The 23,115-nt window shown below is 55.2% G+C and overlaps 1 protein-coding gene across 1 annotated transcript in view; it reads left to right on the forward strand.

Annotated features, from left to right (window-relative positions):
- Nucleotides 1-462: 462 nt before the first annotated feature.
- Nucleotides 463-23,115, forward strand: part of FRMPD3 (FERM and PDZ domain containing 3) — a 66,271-nt gene continuing 43,618 nt past the window's right edge. Inside the window, exon 1 of the mRNA XM_086756365.1 lies at nucleotides 463-593. The gene's annotated coding sequence lies outside the window, so the exon portion shown is untranslated. The remainder of the gene's footprint in view (nucleotides 594-23,115) is intronic.

Raw genomic sequence — 23,115 nt, forward strand, 5'->3', positions numbered from 1 at the left:
TTTCGTTGCTTTTTTTTTTTTCCCCCAGATTGGGAGGGAGGTTACCATGGAGTTACCTATGGATGGGCGAGCTGACAATCCCGTGCTTTTGGAAAAGAGGATGGCGAGTAACGTGTCGATGTTTGTACATCATGCATGATGTCTGAAGGTAAGTAAGTAAGAAAAATAAATAAAGACAGTAGAGCGCCGCGGAAGAGTCAATGCCCGCCGGCTCCCTGGGTAGGGCTGGCGGAAGCGGGCGGACCCCCCGACCGGGTGGTTCGCCCGCCTCCGCCAGCCCCGCGCCCCGCCCCGACGAGCCACCGCCGCCCGCCCTCGCCCCGCAGAGGCGCGCACACCGTCCGTCACCGCTGGCCGGGGTTTGAGGAGGGGTGGGGGGGATAGAAGACGGGGAGCGCCCGTTCGGCAATGGCGGGCACTGCAAGGCGGAGGCAGCAGAGGCGGCGAACCCCGGCTGGGCACTGAGAGCGGCGGTGGAGGTGGGAGGGGGGCATGGGGGCGGCAGGGGGCTGCGGGAGCCCTGCCCGCCCGCCCGCCGAGCCGCCCGCCTGAGGCTCCAGGGAGGTCGTGGAGGGAGCGGCGGCGGAACGGAGGTGAGCGCTTGTACCGGGGGGTGGGAGGGGCTGCGGGGAGAGCCGTCGGTCTGGCGCTCCGTCTGGTTTGCTGCAGGTTGGCGGGAGTTTGCTGGGCTTCCCGCGGGTGGGGAGGAGGCAGGCGGCCTGTCGTCTCCTCCCCGGCGCTTTCTCACACCCGGCGGCTCCGTGTTCCCCACGCTGTGTCGGGGGGGTGACGCCGCGGGCTCTGGGGCGCCCAGAAGCCATCGGTAGCGTGGAGGTGCCGGAGCAGGGCTCTGCTTCACCCCCCTGCGAGAGCTGGAGACGTACGTGTGGCCTTCTGCAGATGCCATGGTGGTGACAGGGTATCTGTCCCCTTCCCGGCCATCTCGTTGCCCCTGTCGCAGCCTCGGTGGCCCCTGGCCGGTGTTTTGTCTGTGGGAGGCACACGCTGTGATGCGCGACAGGAGGAACCTGGTTTGAGGGGCTCGCGTGGTCCGGGTCGCTCGATGCTGCTGAGCATCGGTCTAGGCTGGGATGGCTTTCCCCATCCCGAGATCCCTGGGCAGGGCAAGGCCGCGCCGAGAACATGGGGCACGGGGCAAGGAGCTCAACCACTGCCCCTCAGGTCACCTTGGCACTCTCCTGAGTGACAGTGTTATTGGTGTTAGTCTGGTGTTGTGGCAGTGGCTGTCATGGATTGTGGCTAACTGAGCTGAAAGAACAGAGATGACCACGTTTGGCTCCTGGCTTGAGGCTTGTTTGGGTTTTTTCCTCATTTGCCTGCTCTAGAGCAATTTGGATGTGATGAGTTTTCTTCCTTGTCAGCAGCAGGACTGATAGACAGACGTGGCTTGCTTTTGGGGAAGAGCAATTTGAAAACATTCACATCTCTCTCTTCTCTCATGACAACCAGTGAGCTGTGTGCCGCCTTTCACCTTCCCATGCTTCAGTTTCCCCATGTCTACAAGGGAAGTGTGGAAGAGAGAAAAGCTAGTTTGCAGCAGGGCGGGCTGGGATGTGTGTTCTGGGGTGCATGAGATCCTCGCTGGGCACGAGACTGCCTCGTCAGGCCCTAGGGAGGCTGAGCTGGTGGCTGGTCTCTGGGTGGAGGCAGGTGCTAAGGGCAGGGGAGGGCTGGCACTGCCTCTGTTTCGGGCAGGGACCCAGGCAGGACCCTCTGCTTAGCAGCCATCCATCCTCATCCATGCCCTTGTGTGAGCTGCTGGCATCCATGTCGTCCTGCAGCAAGGAGTTGACACCGCAGTTGAGCAGCAAACAAAAAAACGTTTGTGGTTTGTTTGTTTTTTTTAACAATCTTTTTGTAAAGACCCCTCCTGTCATTGTCTGCCCAGACAGTGCCCTCTCCTTGTGCCTTTGAGCACTGGTGTGTGGGTGAGCCTGCAGCTTCCTGCTCTCTGGCTGCTCACTGAGGACCTGCTGCCGTGCTCACCCGCTCCTCGATGCTGAACTTTCCCTTGCGTTTGCTGACACGCTGTCTGCCTCCTTCCAGCGCGGCTGTCACCACGCAGCCGCCAGAGCGACGGGGACGAGCAAGCACTCGTGTCTGTAAACAGCTGCCAGCTGGAGCTGAGGTGCGATGATGCAGGACTGTGGTGGGATGGGGAGCGGGCTGCGGGGGCTCCGGTGGGATGAGGAGGGGGCTGCAGGGGCTGTGTGCACCGAGGAGTGCCTGGTGCTTGGTGAGGGCATCGGCCGAGAGCAGCTGAGCTCCTCAGGCTGTGCGATGCTACAGCAGGAGCACATGGGGAAAGCAGCCCCCCAGGGCACCCTGGCGTGGGTCCATCTCCAGAAGGGTGGCTGCTCTCCTGGTTTGGCAATTCATTGTGCCGACTGCCCGCTTGACTGGCATGGCAACAGACACCATAGTGCTGCAGCACCGCTTTGAAGTCCCAGCTTCAGCATCGTTGTGAGCAATTACTGCGGGACCCTGAAGCAGGCACGGGGTGCTGCTGGCTGATTGCTCTAGCGGGGTGCTGCTGGCTGATTGCTCTAGCATGGGTAGCACCTAGCTGCTGGCACCCCACGGTCAGAGTGTCTCTGCCTCTTCCCAGGGCTTCAGCACCACTGACACCAAGGGCTGTCCCTGCAGCAGCCCCAGCTGTTGTGGCTTGTCCCTGATCCCATCCCGGGGACCAATGCTGCTGGCTGCCAGCAGCTGACTTGGCTTCCCAGGAGGCTTTTCCAGCACAGAGGAATTGGTATCACTTGTTAAGGAAGGAGCTGTGGAGTAGGTGCAAAACCACATCCTCTTTGTACAGTGGCCAGTGGGGGGAGCACACTGGGGATGCCACTGAAATAGGCTCAGACTTGGTCCCTCTTTCTGTGAGCCAAGGAGCAGGGTGCTGGAGATAAGGCTGGGGAGAGGAAGAGGTGCCACCTGATGAGTCAGGGTGGACAGGGACCTGTTGGCCTCAAGCTTCCTAAGGCAGGAAGGTGGCCTGATGCTTGCAGTGAACACCATTGTGCTTGTAGCGAGCTCTGGAGCTCATTTCTGTCTTGAAGTAAGCTAGTTGGACCTTTGAACTGAAGCCTAAAAGCATAAAGCCCAGCCTAGCACAGAATCATAGAATCATAGAATAGTTAGAGTTGGAAGGGACCTTCAACGGTCATCTAGTCCAACCCCCCTGCAAGAAGCAGGGACATCCCTGACTAGATCAGGTTGCTCAGAGCCTCATCCAGCCTGGCCTGGAACGTTTCCAGGGATGGGGCCTCCACCACCTCTCTGGGCAACCTGTTCCAGTGCTCTACAACTCTCATTGTAAAAAAATTTTTTTCTAATATCTAATCTAAACCTACCTCCGTCTAATTTAAACCCATTACCCCTTGTTCTATCACAACAGGCCCTACTGAACAGCTTCTCCCCATCTTTCCTGTAGGCCCCCTTGAGGTATTGGAAGACCGCTATCAGGTCTCCCCGGAGCCTCCTCTTCTCCAGGCTGAACAGCCCCAACTCTCTCAGCCTGTCCTCATAGGAGAGGTGCTCCAGCCCTCTGATCATCTTTGTGGCCCTCCTCTGGACCCTTTCCAACTGGTCCATGTCCTTCTTGTGTTGGGGGCTCCAGAACTGGACACAGCACTCCAGGTGGGGTCTCACCAGGGCAGAGTAGAGGGGGAGAATCACCTCCCTCGACCTGCTGGCCACGCTCCTCTTGATGCAGCCCAGGATGCGGTTGGCCTTCTGGGCCGCAAGGGCGCATTGCCCACTCATGTTGAACCTCTCGTCTACCAACACTCCCAGGTCTTTCTCCTCAGGGCTGCTCTCAATCCATTCCCCGCCCAGCCTGTATTTGTGCCTGGGATTGCCACGACCCAGATGCAGGACCTTGCACTTGGCCTGGTTGGACTTCATGAGGTTGGCATGGGCCCACCTCTCCAGCCTGTCCAGGTCCCTCTGGATGGCATCCCTCCCTTCCAGCGAGTCGACGGCACCACACAGCTTGGTGTCATCAGAAGTCTCCGAGCAGGAAGCATTCTGGAGACAAGGCACTGTTTGGGCCAGCCGCCTTTGTGTTTTGCTTCACCACCTGAGCTTGTGGGAGCTGACCTGTTCAGTGGGGGTGAGTGGGAAGCGGGGCTCTGGGACTTGCCTGCAGGTCTGCAGAGCTGGGATTTTGCCTCCAGTCGCAGCCCTGTGATGGTAGGAAGATGCTTTTGTGGTTTGCTTGGCAGCTGCTCCCTGGCACTGAAGGACAAACTCAAGTCCTCAGCTCTGCCTTAGCACCCATCCTTTCCCGCTCCTGCTGAAATCAGCAGCAAGCCGCTCTCCTGATTCGTACTCATGAGTTCAGTGTCGTTTGCGAGGACAGCTCCAGCCCACAGGCACCACGTTTCTGTAGTGAAAGAAGTGTTTATGTAATGATCAAGTCAGCTGCTGACTTGAGGAGCATCCAGCCTGGATGGAACAAGGCTCAGATCATCTGAGGGTCTTCCACCAAATGAGCCCCCCACCATTGCTGGGGCCTGGGGCAGCGGGACTGCTCCCATCTCTCTTGCCATGGGGCAGAAAGCAGCCTGACTCTCCCGAGGCTGAGATGCTTTTTGCTGCCACCTTCCCTTCCCAGGGCTCAGCTGTGGCATCACTGGGTGATGTCTCAGAGCCTTTTGCTGTAACAAGGCCTTTTGCTCCCTGGAAGAGCAGGGTTTGTTTGGAAATGCTCCTGCCCATCCAGCACCCATCCGCAGCACCGGTGCTGTTGGGTTGCTCTGGCTTTGAAATTAAGGGACAGAGACACAGATCCACATCAGCCAGGGAGAAACACTTGGGAATGTGGAAGGAAACATGGCACCATCCATCCCCAATTTGTGCAGCTCGGGGAAGTGGTGGCCTTGGGCACTGTAGGCTGGAAGATGCCCCTGGGTTATTGAAGGACACATCTTTTTCCAATTGATCCAGACTACCTGAAAGAGAGTCTTTCTTCTTTTGTGGCTCCTGCTGGGAGTCTGTTCAGATCCTTGCTGCTTGGAGGGCTGGAAATCTCTGATCTGGTTGAATATTGTCTTTGGGCAGTGCAGTGGCAGTTTGGCATGGCGGTAGTGTCCTTTGGGTTCAGCAGTGCTTTCCCTTCTGTCATTCTCCCTCGAATGCTTGTAAGGGATGGCTCTCCTCCACAGGGAGGAGAGGGATGGCTCCTTCACAGCCTTCCACTGTGAGGCTAGGTGAGCTCTGACCTACTCTGGTGGGAGTTGTTCTTTCCTGAAAATGGAGGGCCGGAGTTGGGTTGGAGGAAGCCCCAGCAGAGATTTCTCCTACAGCCAGGACAGAGGTGTGGTGGCCAGGAGCCATCTTTGAGGGCTTGGCAGCCAACAAGCCCATTCGACCCGCTCCAAGTGATGATCAAAACACCAAGGCTGGATGTGGAGTGGTAGAGGAGCCTCGAATCCGGCACAGCCTCTGCTGGACTCTGGGAACACAATGTCTGGTTTTAATTTGTGCATGGCACAGCAAGTGCTCGCATGTGTTCACAGGTGGGCCTTTTCTTCCCCAAGGGTGCACAGATCCTCAGCTGTGTGAAAATCAGTGTCTGTCTGCCTAGCCTTACCTTGTGGTCCCTGCTGGGTTTAAAGAGACCTGAGGTCTCAGGTCATGGAGGTGTTTGGCAGTGGAGTTGCATCCCCCTTAGAAGGCGAGTCCCTGCACAGCCCTGTGCCATTGTAACCCAAAGACAGACAGCCTAATCCATCCCATACATGTACACATGCAAACAAGCCCCGTGCCAGGTGCTGGTGGTGAAAGGCATGGTGTAACGTGTGGAGATGGCTTGTCACGGGTGGGGATGTGCATGTATGTCCGTGTCGGGGAGGTGCATCTCCCCATTCGGGAATAAGGTGAAGCACCCTCGGGTCTTTGGGTCCCTTTTGCATCTGTCCAGCATCATTGTGCTGCCATGACCACTCTTGAGCTTCTGCCCTTTTCTTCCTAATACTTGATGTTGTGATGCAAACACCTCTGCTGGCTTGCATCACCTCTTAGTTTGCAGGTAGGATGCTGTATCCTTCCTTAGGAGAAGATGTGCACATGTCTGCACAGAAATTGCATGGTCTCCTCAAAGGTAATCAACCCTGCAGGGATTCTTGATGTGGGAGACTTGGGATAGATGTGCAAAATTAAGTCTGCTGTAGCATTACCCAGAGGGGCCAGCTGGAGAGGAGGATGGATGAGACAGGCTGGACCCGTCCTGCCAAGGAGGGTTTTTCTTTGTGTCACTCCCCGGGCTGGTGGTGTGGGCCGTGAGCCAACACGTGCTGAAAGCGCAGTGGGACCAGGCTCTGCTCCGAGCAGGTGGAGCTGTGGGAGTGTGACAGGGGAGACTGCTCACTGCTGTGTCTGCTCGGGGAAAGACAAAGTGTGCTGCTGCTCTCCAGCCATCTCCCTCCAGGTAGCAAGGAGCAGGTGGAGGAGGGCTCCCTTGGGCTGTGGGGGCTTCGCCAGCTCCCTCTCCTGTGGGCTCGGAGTGGCCCTTGTCCCTCAGAGGTAGCAGAGAGCTTGCAGCAGCTGGAGCCGCGGTACTGCTCAAGGTCCCTGTTGCCTAGCTGCAGTTTTAGCGCATACCACCCCTAGTGCGGAGGGAGCAGGCATTGGTAGCTCTGTAGGAGAGGGACTGGGGTCTGGAGCTGAGTGTGAACCGAGCTGTTGTCCTTTTAGTCTTAGGCAGCCCTGCTGGCCTCTCCCTGAAGCAGCACCATGTGCTGGGAGCCTCGCTGCTCTGTCCTCCAGGGTCGTGGAGCACAGCCAAAGTGCAGTGATGCTCGTGAGAGGAATTGCAAAACTTCTTGCCAGGTTTGCTGTAGCAAAGTTCAGGCTGTGGATGTTTTGCATTCATGCTGCAGAGCCGCACTCTTCCTAGCCTTGCCCAGGGCTAGGAGCCCTGCAGCTGCCACAGCAGCAAGCCTTGCTCACCTCGCCACACATGCTAACTCGCACTCGCTCTATGCGGCACGACAGAGCATGGCCCCATGTGCCATATCTTACGTCCAACCTTGCTTCGGACCACGCTGCCTGATACTCTGCTCTCTCCTAAGGGTGAGGAAAGCATCAGCTGTGTTGGCACAGGCAGCTGAAACGGCACAGAGGATCCATGGGGTTGGATCACCAAAGCCTGGCGGATAGGAGCTTGGAAGACCTCTCTATGTGTGTGTCACTGTTTAGCTAATCAACGGGCATGGGAAGCTCTTGAGTGCTGTCATGCCTGCGTGTACGTGCATATATAGATGGGTGTGTGTATATATATGTATAGCACTGTAGCAGCTTGCTACTGTTTGGACCCCGTAAGTGTTGTTCCAGACAATGCTGGCCTGCAGCAAGCGCCCAGTCGCCTGATCTTAGCAAGCCAATCTATGCAGGGATCTCAGGAAAGAACAGTTGGGGTTTTATGAAGCTGGCATAATTTACAGCTAAAATAGCACACCAGAAATATGTCCAATCCAATCGCCTTTGTAATCTTGTTTTCATTTAAGCCTCCAGGATGGTGATGGGGAGAGTAAGGAAAGCAAACTGCGAAGGGAATTTATTACCCGTGCCAGGGAGATGTGCGTGATGCTCTGTACTGAATGACCTCAGTTTGCAAAGGTTAAAGCTGGCTGTGGTGCTCCCCGGCTTGAAGGCATATCTCCTGCCTGTGCTGGGGGCCTTGGCTGCAAATCCTTTTGCAGAAAGCTGTGTGGTGTCCTCGGGACCATCCATGCCATGGAGCCGTCCCAGTGTCTGCTCCCACAACTGGGCAGAGAGGTGGAGACGCATCAGTGACCGTCGGGTTTGTGTCGGCCTGGCCTGCTCACCGGGAAAAGGAATGACATTATCTCACTGCTGCTGCCTTTGTGGGTTGCATTTCTCTTTAGTTTTCAAACCACATATTGTCCTAGATCTCCTGCCAATAGCAGGGAACGAACTGATAATGCAGCTGCTATTAATAAAGCAGCATTCTTACATATTCATATCAATCAGACTTCTAATTCCACGATATTAAAAAGAAAAAAAAAGGCAGTGCTTCACTGGGGCGATGGCAGAAGGTGTCAGGTGGGATGGTGTTCAAGATGCATTTCGCCAGCATTGGCAGAACCTGATCCCCTCACATTTCTTCTCTTGAGGATTCCTGCACTGAGCTGGCCCTGGGGTCCACGCCCACCTCCCCCTCGGCCTTCCTTCTCCCCAGCAGCACTGAGCTAAAAGGTGGGATCCCTGTAGCACTGTCATCGCGGGGAAATGGGAGTGGTGCGAGACAAGGGAGTGCTGAATTCAGGTGGGTGGGTTGGCGGGAATGGTTCAGTGTTCTTCTCCATTTTGTATAGAAAATTTCACATATTATGTAAATTAAAAAGCAAAGTATGGAAAATCTGGGTATAAATCTGGGATGTTTATATGCTTGTACAGCCATTAGAGAGTGAAGTTTACCACAGAATCCTGGCCAATGGATAAATATACTTATGCTGCCCTTCCTGCAATGAAATGCTTTTTGTCATTGCTACAGTGTAAAAAAAAAAAAAAAAAATACTGTCTCCAAAACTGCAGCAGCATTTTATGGTAAGCCATAAATTGGAAGAGAGACCTAATTATTCATAGAGTATTACGGAGGTGTCAGTAAATGACTTCACCATTAAGGCCGCACTGAGACTTGCCCATAAAGCAAAACCCTCTCATTTCTTAATGATTTAATTTGGTGTCCAGATTTGGCCAAATAAATCTTTGTGAGGCTGAGCACGTTTTCCGTGAATGCTGGTCTGGAAAGTTGCCCTTGCCCTCTGGCTAGGAATGTCTTGAAAGGCAGCTGTGGGATCTCCGAGTCCTCCAACAAGCCCTGTGCTCCCCAAAGCCATTCCTGGCTCTCTCATCCCCGGTGTGTGTTGGAGCTGCTCCCACCTCATCTCTGCTTCTTCTGGCTCCCAGCACCTGCCAGGAAAGGGAGCATGGTTGTTCTGCCAGGTTCCCAGTGCTGGCAGCCCGGGAAGTGGGCTGGCATCCAGCCCTCCCGACAGCAGCTTTCGGTCACTGCAGCAAACAGTTTCCAAGCAACTCGGAGGCTACTGGTCTAAAAGGACTCTTGGTAGAGGCTTGTAATATTGAATGGAATTAAAAGGAGCAACTCTAAAAAGGATGCAGGAAGGGCAGCTGATGTGGTGTAGCTGATACTGTCTGTCATCACTCATATCGTAAGTGCTTTAACAAATCTGGAGGCACGTCTCAGCTGAAATCCCTGTAGAGGCCCGGCAAGACTGCAGGTAGCTCTGGTTCCCAGCTTGCTTCTACGAGTGCTGCGGGCGGGCTGGGTACAGGGCAATGCTGTCCTGCCAGTTCTTCAGCTGGGAGCTGGGATAGATGCAGAGGATGCAAAAGATGTGGTCCCTGCCCCAAAGAACTTGCGTCTCGAGCATCCATACAGCAGATCTGTTCCCCGGCGTTGCCTGGCTGTAGCGTAGCCTGCAGTGAGTGCCTTGCTCGTCAGGGTGGGAGAAGCCCATGGATGGATCGGGTGGGTCCGTCTCCCTGTGCAGATATCCAGCCTCAGTCCATGCATTTCCTCTCTGGAGGCTTAACTGCTTCTTTCAGGTCATATTTCCTTTCTCCGCCTCTCTTTATTTCCACTGTTTCGATGCTGCTTTGCATCCTGTGCCCACTTCTGTTGCTGTCTGCAGCCGCCTTTGAGCATCCATTCCCCTCTTTTCATCTTTGTTGTTGCTTGCTCCCACTGACTTTGGGCTACAATGATGGGGCTTGGCTGTATAAAGACGCTGGACTGGTGAGAATTACCATCCAGCACTCTGTCTGGGTGGTGAGAGCAGTGGGATGGCACCATCCACAGGCACTCAAAGCAATCTGTCTCTTTGTCATATGAGGGGTGGGTGTCTCTAAGTAAGCTGTCAGCAAAAATCCCTAGACATCTCCAGAGGACAGTAATGGTGCCTGGAAAAGTTCAGATACAACCCAGGTGCCTGGAAGCCTGAGCTGTTTTTCCTGAGAGCAGTGAAAATACATGCTGCAGCTTGTTGGCTTGGGGAGATCAGTGGTGTGTGGTCAGCTGAGGGGTCTGGCTGTCTGCAGAAAGCCCCTGAAACATTGCTGTTTGTTCAGCAGGATCACTGCCTTCATCCCCATCAGCAAAAGCCTGGGGAGGAGTGGCCAGCTGGTGTCAGTGGGAGAGGCCAGCAGCGTCAGCAGGGCTCCTTCCAGATCTTCTGAGCTCTCAGGAGCCTGAGCCCAAGGGAGGAGAGACCCCATGGCTGGGGCTCACCAGGATATACGCGCTGATCCCCAAAGCCAAGCCCTTTCTTTGGCAGAGTGAGTGAGCGTGGCTGGGCGGTGACAGGCAGCCGGGAACAAGTCTACCTTGTCCATGCCAAAGGAAGGAGCTCCTAGCCCATCAGGCAGACCTGCACGCTCCTCCGTAAGGCATCTCTGGTGTGAAGCCACACAATGCCAGCGTGTCCTGCAGTGTCCTGCTCTCACAGCACCAGCAATGCTGCAAGTGGATCTACCACCCTCCCTGCCTCCAGCCACCCACAGTTGGTGTTAAGGCTCCATGTTAAGAAAAAGGCTCAGCAACTCCTCAGACCCATCCCTTGGTTTGTATGCAGGGATGCCCCAGCAGCGGGGCTGGGTTGCTGGGGGGAAGGAAGGTGGTGGAGCAGACCAGGCACTGTCACCCAGTCATTTGGTCCCCAGCATTGTGTAGCGGTCAAGGCCAGGCTTATTCCACCTGAAGCGGGTAGAAACTGAGGTTAGTCCTGCTGGGAGAACTGGCACCTCCAGCAAGCACCTTGCTCCCCCAGCAGAGCACAGGGTGCTTGATTTGGGGAAAGAGTAAGAGAGTTAGAGCTAATTGAGAGAAGTAAGGAGCTGTATTGGTGGCAGGTGGGATTACTGGTGTCACGGGGAATCTACAAAGTGCCTGTGCTGTTTGCTGTGGTTATACGTAGCAGGGAGCATCTTGCTATTCTCACCTTGTCTACAAATTTAACTTTCTGCCTCTCCTGAGGCAGTGTGAGCTCAGGATAGGAGGAGATGGTATTTTGCTGATCAACAGCAAATACAACGCATATGTTGTTGTGAGCAAACACTGGCATTGCAGGAGTGCCAAGAGGCTGAACATGGCTTTCTGTGGTGGAGGAGACCTGCTCAATTGCAAGGCAGGGTTGGGAAGGGGGTGGGCAGCCAGACAGGGGCTTGCGGAGCAGCTGTGGGTGAGATCCATCTCTCCCTGGGCGTGGGAAGAAACTTCTGGATTTTGGAAATATTGTTGGGGCACTCAAATCCAGAGATGGATTTGAAGAGGCAGCTGCTGTCATAGTCCAAGCGGGCAAAGTCCGGGTCCTCAGGTGGACATTTCACCCTAGAAATGGAAAAGGCTCAGCTGACTGATAGGGTCCAGAGGAGGCCACAAAGATGATAAGAGGGCTGGAGCACCTCTCCTATGAGGACAGGCTGAGAGAGTTGGGACTCCAGTTGAGCCTGGAGGAGGCTCCGGGGAGACCTTATAGTGGCCTTCCAGTACCTAAAGGGGGCCTACAAGAAAGATGAGGAGAGACTGTTCCGTAGCGCCTGTTGTGACAGGACTAGGGGTAATGGTCTCAAAATAGGGGGAGGTAGATTCAGATTAGATATTAGGAAATTTTTTTTTACGCTGAGGGTGATAGAACACTGGAACAGGTTGCCCTGAGAGGTGGTGGACTCCCCATCCCTGGAAATGTTCAAGGCCGTCTTGGACAGGGCTGCAAGCAACTTGATCTGGTTGGAGATGTCCCTGCCCCTTGCAGGGGAGTTGGACTAGATGACGTGTTGAAGGTCCCTTCCAATACTAACTATTCTGTGATTCTATGATTCTATGACTTGGCAGCTCTTCCCAGTGCTGATTTGGACTGGGCTCTGTCCTGCTGCCTGAGCCCTTGGGGCTGCTGCCTTCACCGGGGCAGCAGCCAGAGGAGCCATGTACCTCCTGGGCAAGCAATGCTACTGGTCTACACGTGGCACCACCCTACGTGTGCAACGGCTGCACCAGGCTATTTGCAAACAGGCTATGCTGGAAGGGTGCCCAAAGAGGGAGTGTGACAAGAGGACGAAGGCCAGGGTCTTCCTGCAGGACCAGGAGTGCTCCTTGTGGCGTGAGGGTCCATGTACCAGGACACTTGGGCCATCAGGAGCAGCTGAGCCGGGGGCTGGCTCTCTGCTGTGGGTTCCCACCTGCCCTGGAGCACCAGAGGAGATGCTTCACTATCTCTGGCCAAACAGTGCTGTCAGTGGGAGGGGGCCACCAGTGCTGCCCCCAGAGACACTTGCACTGGGGACTTGCTTCTGCTGCTGGCTGCTAGGAGGGATGCTGGGCTGCCAGACCAGCACAGCAGTGCCTGCGCTGCTATCATAAATCTGCCTGGCACTGGTGTGTGGGGACAATGCAAAGAGCATTCCTGCTGACTTATGGCTTCTCTGCTCCACGGAGATAGGAAACAGCATCACGCGGCTGGCTCTGCTGCCATTTACTGCGTCATGAGTTGTCCTTCCTCCCCATGCAACGTCAGTGGGACTCGGCGAGTCACTACTGCCAGGCAGGCGAGCGTGTGCAGGGTAGAGACAGGTGTGCTGGGAGCTCAGACCCATGTGAGGGTCTGCTGGCTCGAGCAATGTTGTGAGAAGTGATTATTCCCACTCAAGAGTGCAGCGTGGTTGTGGCATGGCAGTATCATATCAGCAATGCCTGTTAAACCCACCTTGTACCGGGGGAAATGTGGTGGCCAAGAGTGAAATGGTGGCACGACTGCTGTGCTGCCTGACGCCCCTTGTCTCATGTGCATCACCTTCCATCCTTCCAAATCAACGTTTGATCCTTCAAAGCTTGCCTTGCTTGCAAGGCTGAAATGGCTGTCAGGGTCCTCCACCGCTGCTGAGGATGGCACCACGCTTGTGGCCCGCTCTGCTCTCAGCAGTGGGGCTCACCCTTGTGTCTCTGGCACCAGCTACGCAGTCCACACAAGGGCTTGGGGTTGCAAAACTGACCCACTGTGGCACCTGATGAGGCTGGAAGAAACCCAGAGCAGAGGAGCACAGACAAGGCCATGCAGCAGTGAGTGGCACACTGAGCCCCACTCCTCTCGAGCTGGTCATGTCAGACCTTGGGAGCACCATTGCCTCCATGCCAGGGAGCGTGTGCCCAGGCAAGGCAGTCCCTGCCTGATGAATCAAGATTCACAGGTGCCCCCTTAGCACTTAGGAATGGGAAGCGGCAGGGTGCCTCACTTCACACTTGGCTCCGGGCATCCCAGCAGCAGCACCTTAATCTCTTCTCTGTCTCCACATGCTGGATCTCAGTGGCCAAGTGCCTTCTCCTTCTGTGCCTTGGTTTCCTCGTTCTTCCAAGGGGAATGATAGTAATGGCTCTGAGGTGCTTTGGGAGGAAAAGGAAATGCCAAGCACCATCTCTGTCCCTCTGTCAGTGGGCTGAAACAGCTCTCAGGGTCCTCTGCCACCGCTGAGGATGGCACCATACTTGTGGCCCACTTTGCTCTCAGCAGCAGGGTAGCCATGCTCACCCTTGTGTCTCTGGTATCAGCTATGCAGCACACTCAAGGGCTCCTCCTAAAACCGCTCTGCCCAAGGAGACCCCTCTGCCTTTCGGTGTTTCGAAGAGATATGATGCAGCTCTTGGCTAAATTAATTTTCGTTCTCTGCGGCTCTTTTCTTTCCTACTCAGCATTCAGGGAGCATCGTTTCAGTAACCAGGGTATTTGCATGATCTCTATTTTGTGGGTTATTGCTCCCTTTCAGAAGAGGTACTTCTCATCCCATTGGTTTCTGGGGAGCTTCTGCTATCTTTGAGGCCAGGCTGGGCTGCTGCCCTGTGCCCCAGGGAATGCCTCCCTGGGGTGAGTAGGCTCAGGGGAGCCTTTTCCCTAGGGCTTCTGCACCATCAGTGATCTCCTGCTGCATGTCCCTACCTCGCCCCATGCCTCAGTCTCCCCTTAGACTGAGAGCCTCTGAGCTGGGTGGGGAGGATTTTCTCAGGCTATGTGCCTCCATGCAGCGGGACACAGGGTCTCTGTCTCTGCAGGAGCTGCCTTCCCAGGGCTCCCTCTCTCCCTGATGCCGTGGCATGGAAAAGCAGCCACTGGGAAATGCTTCGTGGTGTTGTAGTAGCTACCAGAGCAGCAAGGTGGGAGGCATGGGGCTGTCACCCAGCCACGTGAGGTGCCACTCCATGGGGACACCCTGGCTTTCTGCCCTCTGCCACTGCAACATGGCACTGGGGGAAGCAGGGGGGGTCTCAAAGAGCGAGTGGTGGCCAGTGCCTGGTGTGCCCGTGTGCCACCCTCGCCCAGCCAGCAATGTGACTCACTCCCTGAGTGGCAGCTCCCACGCAGCAGCTGAACAGGGAGCTGAGGGTAGGGCATATGTGCTCTCTCACTGCAACGAGAGCAGGGGAGTGGCTGGCTGGGGGGCAAGACCCCTGCGCCTTGGGTGGCAAACCGGGCAGCCTGCATTGGAGTGGAAAGCAGCAAAGCCTGATCTTGCCCAGTGTTGGCTGGGAGGTGACGACGAGCAAGGGAAATGCCCAGCTCCGAGGGCTCAGCTGTCCACAGCCCCGGAGAAGGGGCAGGCTTGCAAGCTGGCGCTTGGGTTAGCTGCCCATTAAGCATGGGGAAGCAGAGCCTGTTCTGGTCTTGAGTTATTTCTGTGTCTTACTGTCATGAAGTGTGTGTGACATCCCGTGTATGCTATCCATAGGTCCTGGGATGCCTATGGGACAGGCAGCAATGCAGAAACCAGCCTGGCCCACGGTGCAGAGGTTAAACCATCCCTGTGCTCTCTGACTGCAAGAGAAAAACCAACAGGTCCTTTTCCAGGCAGCATTGGTGCTGCCTGACCTGACTGCTAAGCAGGGGCTGAGGTTTCTTGCGGCACCGATCTTGCATTCTGAGCTGCGCCGCTCCCATCCTTCTCTAGGCAGGAGTGGGGCACTGCGTCTGTCCCTGCTCCCCTGCACCAGCATCACTCCCAGCATGGCTCTGCCATACAAACTCAGCTTCTCTTTACTGCCTGCTCTACCCTGCAGGCCTTACTTCTGCGCTGCCATCAGCAAGATGAGGGAGGCTGCTCCAATCTCATGTCATTTATCTTCCTAAAGGCTGGAAGTTAATTCTGTAATCGCCATTGCTCCTACAGTGCTGGCCTCTGCTCTCTCCCTGCTAGCTTGATATCCTCTTCAGGTTTAATCTCCCAGGAGTTTACATTGTCTTTGCAATCCCCAAGAAACGATGCTGCTAAATCCAGATCGCAGTGCTGATCTCTCTGGGAGGCCCTTAATTCCATTTTGCATTAACAGGATGCTCAGTTAACACACCCTCATGGCTCCTCTCCTGGTCCTTCTTCCCACAGAAGTGCTCCGGCCACAGAGGATGGCTGCGTGGGGTGCGGAGGCTTGGCTGTGGTGGGGTCCATGCCCTCTCCTCCTGGCAGCTCTCACTTGGCCCCAGCGCCCGGCTCTAGTGGAGGGTTCCTCCCATCCCCAGGCAGCCAGACCTGGGACTGGGTGAGCCTTGGGTGCTGGGACGCTGCGGCATTGTTTGCCCCACACTCTACAGACTCCCAGCTTTGATTCCTTCCAAGGGGGAGGTGGGTGATACCTCTCACATGAGGTAAGGCTTCAAAGCACTTTGCACCCAATGCCTTGCCTCAGACACCCCACTGACCTCATGGAGGTTTCTTCCTGGGAGGCAGCTCATGAGCAGGGTAGGTGGTGAGATGCAGGGCAGGGGTAGGCTGCACTGGGAGCATCTCCCAGGCTGTAGGCTCCTGCTGTCAGAGGAACCTTTCTTCAGGTTAGACAGAGCACACTTTGAAGTGTTTTGGTGCTCGGTTGGTTTTTGTGGTTTGCTTTTTTTCCCCTCCCTTTAATAGGAATTGTATTCCATGTGTGGAGCAGCTGGTAATTCTCCTCCTGGCTGCGGCTGCATCACCTCCAAGCAGCTGTCTTGAGACTCCTCTTTTCACTGGCTGTACAGAGAACTCGAGCAGAAGAGCCTTGGGTCTGCTCCTGCTGTAACCCTACTAATTAGAGAGATATTTCTGAGAAGGCATTAAGATACCTGGTCCTGCCTGGGGTGGGGACACAGAGAAGAGACCTTGTGAACAGCATCCCCACGCCGTTAGCTGTGGTCGTCAATCTGGGGGACTGTATGATTGCAGCCAACACAGCACAGTGTGTGCCTCACCAATATACACAGCAATGAAACGCTGATTTTTTTTTTCTTTTTTTTTTTTTAAAGCACATTCCTCAGTCAAAATCCTGTAGTCCCAGAGAGGACCCAGGCCTGAGCTAGTTAAGGGAAGGCAGTGTTCCTTGGTGAGCTGAGGCTGTCCCAGAGTTGTGGATTCCTCCAGGGCGGGAGAAAGACCTTGTGGCTGTGGGAGAGAAGCTGGATACTCTGGTCTCGGCTTCCATTCCTTGGCTCTGTAAGAGGAGGATGCCGAGGGTGTGCTTTGTCTCAGCTCTTCAGAGGAGATCTCTTTATGGCAATGCTTTCCCTTGCTGCCTGTTCACACAGGACGAGATCAAAGTTAGATAGTCTCTGCTAAGGCTGATACTAATAACAGGTCTGTGTTTACCTGCCCCCGGCACTATTCTTGCAAATGAGGTGTCAGCAGGGATGCTGGCGTGTGTGAGCCACCGTGTGTGGGTTTTACAGAACCAATAAAGCAAGGCTGGGGCGTGTGGTTGGGAGGAATCACACTGGCAACCCACTGGAGAGCCAGTGGCACGTGGGGGAGGTCCGTCTCCCAGGCCGGTTTGAGATGACAGTGTCTCATCACTTGCTCCTTCAGCCTGGCACTTGTTCAACAGAGGGTCCCTGTGGAAATGGCTTCAACTTCGTGCCTGCTAACCACAGGTCCTGCAGGCTCCTCTGCTGAGAAGGTGGTCATTTGTTACCTAAGTTTCAGTACAGGCTGCTTCCCCACTCTGCTTGGCATGAAGAGCAAAGGCCAGGTATAATACCTGTGGGTCTCCCAATCCCTGTGTGATTTGGCTGCAGAGCCCTGCTCCTGGCAGGCTGTGAATGAGCTGGGCCAGATAAGTCTCCGATCTCCCAGTCCCACAGAGAGTGTAAGCGATGCCCTCAGCCACAGCTCTGACAAGACTGGGAAGTGTCTCAGTCAATAATGCTGCGTCTCTGCCTCAGTGGCCCTGGGTGTTATTTGGAAACTGCCCTTGGGCCTCTTATTGCCTGTAGCCTCCGATATACCTCAATCACTATGTCTGCAGCAGCAGGACTGGCGAGGCTGTAAGAAGGTGACGAATGATTTGGGAGCATCTCATCTCTGTCCTGCAAATGTGTGGTACCACTTGGCATTACCAAAAGTGCTGCCATGTAATCCATCCCCAGTGTGCGAACAGTCTGGCAGGGAGCCATGCTTCTGGAAGATCTATTCCTCCTTCCTCTGCCATGGACACTGGCTCCAGGATTTGCAGATGTTCTGGGTCAGACGGTTTTGTATGTCCTCCTTTTTAATTGCAACAATGATAATTGGTTTTGTAGTTGAGCACAAGTGCAGGAAGCTCATGAGCTCTCCTTCCTCCCCGGCAGCCATACAGCTCCGTCAGGCATGATCCAAGGCTCCTCTCCCACTGCGGCTCAGAGGAGCTGGCTAGCTGAGTGCCGAGAGGCTGCCAAAGCATCCTGGTGAGTCCAGCGAGGAGAGAGGTCTGTGCTAGCCATCTTCCCCTGGAGCCAGGCAGGCTGCTTTCTCCCCTCCAACCTTGTTGCGACCCCTTCCCATGCTTGCAGAAAGCTGGTAATCATGCCTAGCTAACAGGCAGGGGGAGAGGCTGCTTTGTGTGAATTTAGCACCAAGACGGTAGGCCTGGAGCCCAGATCCTCTTTCCTAAGGTCTTACATGCACCTCCCTCCCAGGGCACCTCTGCCCGGCATCTGGCTTTCTCAGTCAGAAGAGTTTGAGGGGCTGTGACGGACCTTCCACAGGGTGACGTTTTGGTTGGTGGCCTTCCTTCCACCCGTCCTGTTGGCCTTCCATCCTTCATGCTTCACGGCGTACGGCTGTTATGAAAAACATTCCCCTCCCGTGGAGGCTTGGCCACCACTATAGCCATCACTGAACCCAGGGGCTGGAGCTGAACCCCCAGCCTGGCTTTTCCTACTGCTTGCTCCAGGAGCCCTCAAGCTTTCCCAGATGGCTGTCCATTCTAGCCCTGGGACAGAGCTCGTAGCTGCCATCTCCCAGTGACAACGAGCTGCTGGCAGCCAGAAGGTATTAAGGACCAACTGGCTCATCTGCTGAGAGTGTTTGATGTCATTTTGATCGCCTTTTTTGTAGGCTAGCAGAAGGACTTTAATCTGGAGGGTGAAGTAGGAAATGGGAGAAGCTGTGCCTGGAGCTTGCCGAGGAAGCAGCAAGGACTGGTGGTTCCTTGTCCACATCTCTGGGAGATGATTTTGATGCTTTCAGCCAAACTAAGAGTGTCAGGATGAAGTGTTCCTGGCTCAGCCTTGCGGGACTGCAGCTGCCCCTCGTGTTATCCACAGCACAACTGGTGCCCAAACAGCCGGTAATGCTTAACCCCAGCCTCACTGCTACCCGAAGCTGGTTGCTTCCTCAAAGCATCGATCTGAGCAGGCAGAGGAAGGGGCATCGATTTTCCCAAGATTTCCTCATCTTCCTCCTGCTTCTTGTGACTCAGGACAGACAAAGTCATCTGCTATGTTCCTGCCAGCAGCTATGAATTGTCATTCACCAAAAGTGTCAAGGTGACAGCTGTGGAGACCACGGGCAGTGGTTTTGCTTGTGGATGAGGACCAGTGTAAATCCTGGCTCTGCAATGCTCTCCAGATGCTAATGCGGCCAGTGTGAACAGCATGGTGGTTTAGGGAGCTGCCACTGCCATGCCAGGCTATGCCGCCTCTCCTCTGAGGCTCAACCACTGCCCGGCAGCACGTTCGACCTGTCGCAAAATGGGTTTGTTGTAATCCCCCTTGGTGAAAGCAAAGTAGCAGTGCTGTAGGCACTGCAGTGGCTTGAGGGCACAGGCAGGGGGAGGTAGCTGTGGCAGAGGAGGGGACAGGGAGAGGGGCTGCGTGCCAGGGACTTGGCCAGCCCCACTGGGGCTGGCATAGGGAGGTGTCTTGCCCCATCCTGAGCTATCCGGGCCACTACCAGCTTCATGGGGATGTGTTTCTGGAGCACTGTTGCAGTGTGGGTGTGAGGTGGCCTGGGGCTGTCACACAGGACCTCCATCACCGCCCTTGCTGTACCCACAACCCCAGCCCCCTGCCCCTCAGGGCAGCCCCAGCTCCAGGTGCTCCAGTGGCAGCCAGTTGGTTGTTTCAGCCTGATCGCATTGGTCCATCATGGTCTGCAAAGCCTGTGAGCAGCAGACTGTGGGTGTCCTGCTGCAGGAGAAGAAATGCAAAGGGCCAGGTGACAAAAGCGGTGCCCAATGCTAGAGGCTGCCCAGAGAAGTAACAGAGAGGAGGGAGTGCTCCCATGTGCTGGGGGCTCTAGGTGATGCGGCATCGTGGGGGTGCTGCAGCCCCATAGTGGTGCAGGTTGTAGGGCGCTGTGCAGCAGTGTGTTGCAGCTAATGCTGTGTGACAGTTTGACAGGTCCTCCCGGGACAGCCAGAGCTGACATGCCATCTTCAGCACTACAGTGCTTATTGTGAACAAGTGGCGTGGGTAACGCTTTCCCCCAGTGTTTCAGGCGTGAGAAGGGCTGTGGTTTTATTTGCATGTCCTCAGGAAGATGCTCAGTCCCGCATTAATTGGCACTGGGCTGTAACCTCCAGAGAGATGGAGCCGGCTAGGGGGAGGGTGGAGAGGAGGCAGGACCGATATTGCGCTGGTCCGAAGAGATGATGCCAAGCACCTCCCTTAGAAGAGTCAGGGGTCTGGCAGGGCATTGCCGTGCCCTGCTTTGGGGTTCACCCCTGCCCAGCCCCAGTGAGGAGTTTTGCACCCACTCGGGTGAGCCGTGGCTGCCACAGCATACGGTACTCACAGTGCCCTGGCTGGGGAGCGGGCAGGAATGGCATTGGCTCCTGGGGGCTGGGTTAGCCACTGACCCCTGCCAGGCTCAGGGAGCTGCTTCAGGAGGCTAGAGAGGCTTATGTGGGGCTCACCCAGAGAAGGTGCTTGAGGCAGCTCCTGCCCAGCCCCACAGTTAACCCTGAAGCAGGATATGGAGTTTCACACGTCAAAAGTGGGAGCAGAAGGACATATTGCTGCCTTCCCCAGCCCCCTGAACTTGACCCAGGATGCTAGAAGCATCCTGTACAGACCACTGTCCCCCTGGCAGGAGCTCTGGGGCACGAGGTTCCATCACGGGCCATTCTGGGAGGATGCTTGCAGTCCTGTGCCTTCCATCTGTCTGCTCCACTGCGTGCTCTGGGTGCTCTCCAAGAGCAGTGAGGCTCCCGGTACTCAAACTCTCTCACTCTCAAAGAGAAACAAACTGGGAACACACATGGCAAAGCAGAATTACTGGTATGTCTGGAGAGGAAGGAAGCTGGAACAAGACAGGCTCTGACAGCTGCTTTCAGGAGGTCTGTGAGAGACAGAGCAATGTGTCAGCCATGCACAGCTCATCTTGCAGAGCATCAACCTCTGTTTCACTTAGCTGCCTTTCAGCATGTACAGCCTGTCCACATCTTAGGAGCTGCCTGGCTGTACCTGTCCTGGCCATGAAATGCATTTGGGGTGGGCACTGGGGTGGCAGCCATGGGCTACTCCCTCATGGGACAGTGGCTGCGTGATGGGGACATGGTGGTTCCGGCACTGGGGCTGGGAAGCAGCGTATGTTTCCAGGCTGAGTCATGCTGAGGATTGTGTCTTGTTTCTTGTTAAGGGTCCAGATACGATATTTGCTGTGCAGAAATTAGCTTGTCATCCACTTCTCCCCACGCATCTGTCTGACTGTCCATCCCTCCCAGCTCCTTCACGTAGCATCTGTAAGGAAAAAAAAACTCTCTGCCTGGAAGATTTGGGTTGCTCTGCAGGGCTGAAAGGTCAGGAAAGCAAAAGCTGGTGCTTGCTATGCAGAGCACAGAGCTGGCGTGCCAGGCAAGCAGGTACTTATTCAGCTGCAGCTGTGAGAGCCAGCTCTGACTGGGGTGGGGGGTTTGCATCCATGGGAGGGGGGAAATGATGCTACCAGGGCCAGAAGGGGATGGTAGGCAAGCAGGGGAGATCGAGACACACTGAGCTACTGGGTGGGATTCACTGTCCCCCATGCCAGGCAGTCGGAGCTGTGGAGTGGAACAGGGCACCCGCACCGCTTTATTCCCCCTCACCGAGTTGTCTTTGCTCAGCTGCTCTGTGCCTAGGTTGTTTTAGCTTTGATTCAGCTCTAAAATTGTCTTGGCTGAAACTCTGTGTCTATTGTTTTCAGTCTGCAGGAGCATCATTGAACATGTCAGAAAGATAAATTGGAGAAAAGGAGAGGGGGGAAAAAACACCAAACCAAAGAGGAGAGCAGTGTGGTTGGTGGGGTGAACAGTGCGGGTTGTGCTCTCCAGGGCAACTGGCTGCTTCAATCACATGCTCCCTTCCCAGAGGCAGCTCCTTGCCCTGCTGCCCATCTCTCTCCCTGCAGCCCTGTCCCCTTCTCTGCAGGGCTGAGGCACTTTTCCAGACATCCCACTCTCTTCTGCCGGAGGGGTTTTTCCCCTCACCAAAGTTCATTTAGACTTAGCGTTTGCCCTGCACAATCATGGTCTGGGAGCGCCAGGAGCACCTGGAACACAGCCTCCGAGAGCTGCTCTCTGTACCCTCCCTGGCTGGGGCTGAGATGCTGAGTCCAGCTCAGTGGACAGTGAGCTAAAACCCCTGCAGATCAGCCAGGACCACCATAGCAGGTAGAAGGAGACAAACAGAAAAAAGGTAGGAGGGAGCGAGACAAACCCAAGCAAGACAGACAGAGAGAGGGGTCCTGGGCCCTGGGCCGGGGCTCAGAGCAGACCTGTGTGCATCCCCAGGGGTATCACTCACTGGTGGGCTTGTGCACATCTTGGGGTACAGCACACCAAAGCTCCTGATCCAGGGTCCATGGAACTGAGGAAGGTCTGTGCACCCAGTCTGCATGGGTTGGCTTGGGCTCCAGCCCAGGCTCTCTATGGAATTCAAGGGGCCCTTGTCACAACAGTTTGAAGAGGGACCAGGACTGAGGGACGAGGTTTGGGGGATTATTTGTCCATTTGGGATTATCAGTCGGTGCTGGAAGACATGTTGCTCTTCAAGGGCTCCTGGAGCCAGCGCTGGGGATGTGGCATTGAGCAGCTCTGGGCAGGTCGCTGTCGTAACACCTTCACCACTGCTGATGTGATCAGCCTTCTCCAGGACACAGCTATCAGGGGAACCCCTGGCCTGAGGTTGAGCCCCTGGCTCATTGACTGCCAGGCTGAGAACAAGTGTGCTCCCAGGGGGACTGGGAGGGATAAATGATAAATCCCACCGAGGTGCCGAGACCTCTAGTTTCACTCCCAGGAAAGGTGCTCACAGTGAGTTATGGGAGGTTGAAGAGGCAGTTGTTACGGCTGCTGGGGATGCCGGGGCAAGTGACTAGCCTATTAAGTAAAATGACACTCAGAAATGGATGAGAACTGGCATTGCTTTTTCAGCTTGCACTTTACAAAATGAATCTCTTTGAGCTCAGTTGATTTGTATACTCAAAACAGGCCGTGGCAGAAGGGCTCTCCTTCTGAACCCACTGACACCAAGGGCTGAATTGTGTAAATTCACTTATCCAGACAGTCCTCTAAATGACTGGAACAATCTAACAACATAATCCATTGCCAGAGGAGATGGGTTTTCAGAGCCTAAGCTCCTTTGTTTCTGGAAATGACATCAACTTGTGTGTGAGAAATGAAGCTGAGAAATTGCCGGCAAGTGCCGAGCTGGGTCCAGTGCCGGGGCAGGTGAAACCATTCCCTACCCCAGTTGCCTTTCACACCTGAAATGGGGAAAATTGATTTGTGTAAAAACTTCAGGAGGAAAGTACTGAGCGGATCCTGTTACATAAGGCTGATTTCAAATAGAAATTGATTTGCGT

The sequence above is a fragment of the Chlamydotis macqueenii genome, chromosome 11 (assembly GCF_036417535.1).
Source record: "Chlamydotis macqueenii isolate bChlMac1 chromosome 11, bChlMac1.mat, whole genome shotgun sequence".
NCBI classification, from domain to species: Eukaryota; Metazoa; Chordata; class Aves; order Otidiformes; family Otididae; genus Chlamydotis; species Chlamydotis macqueenii.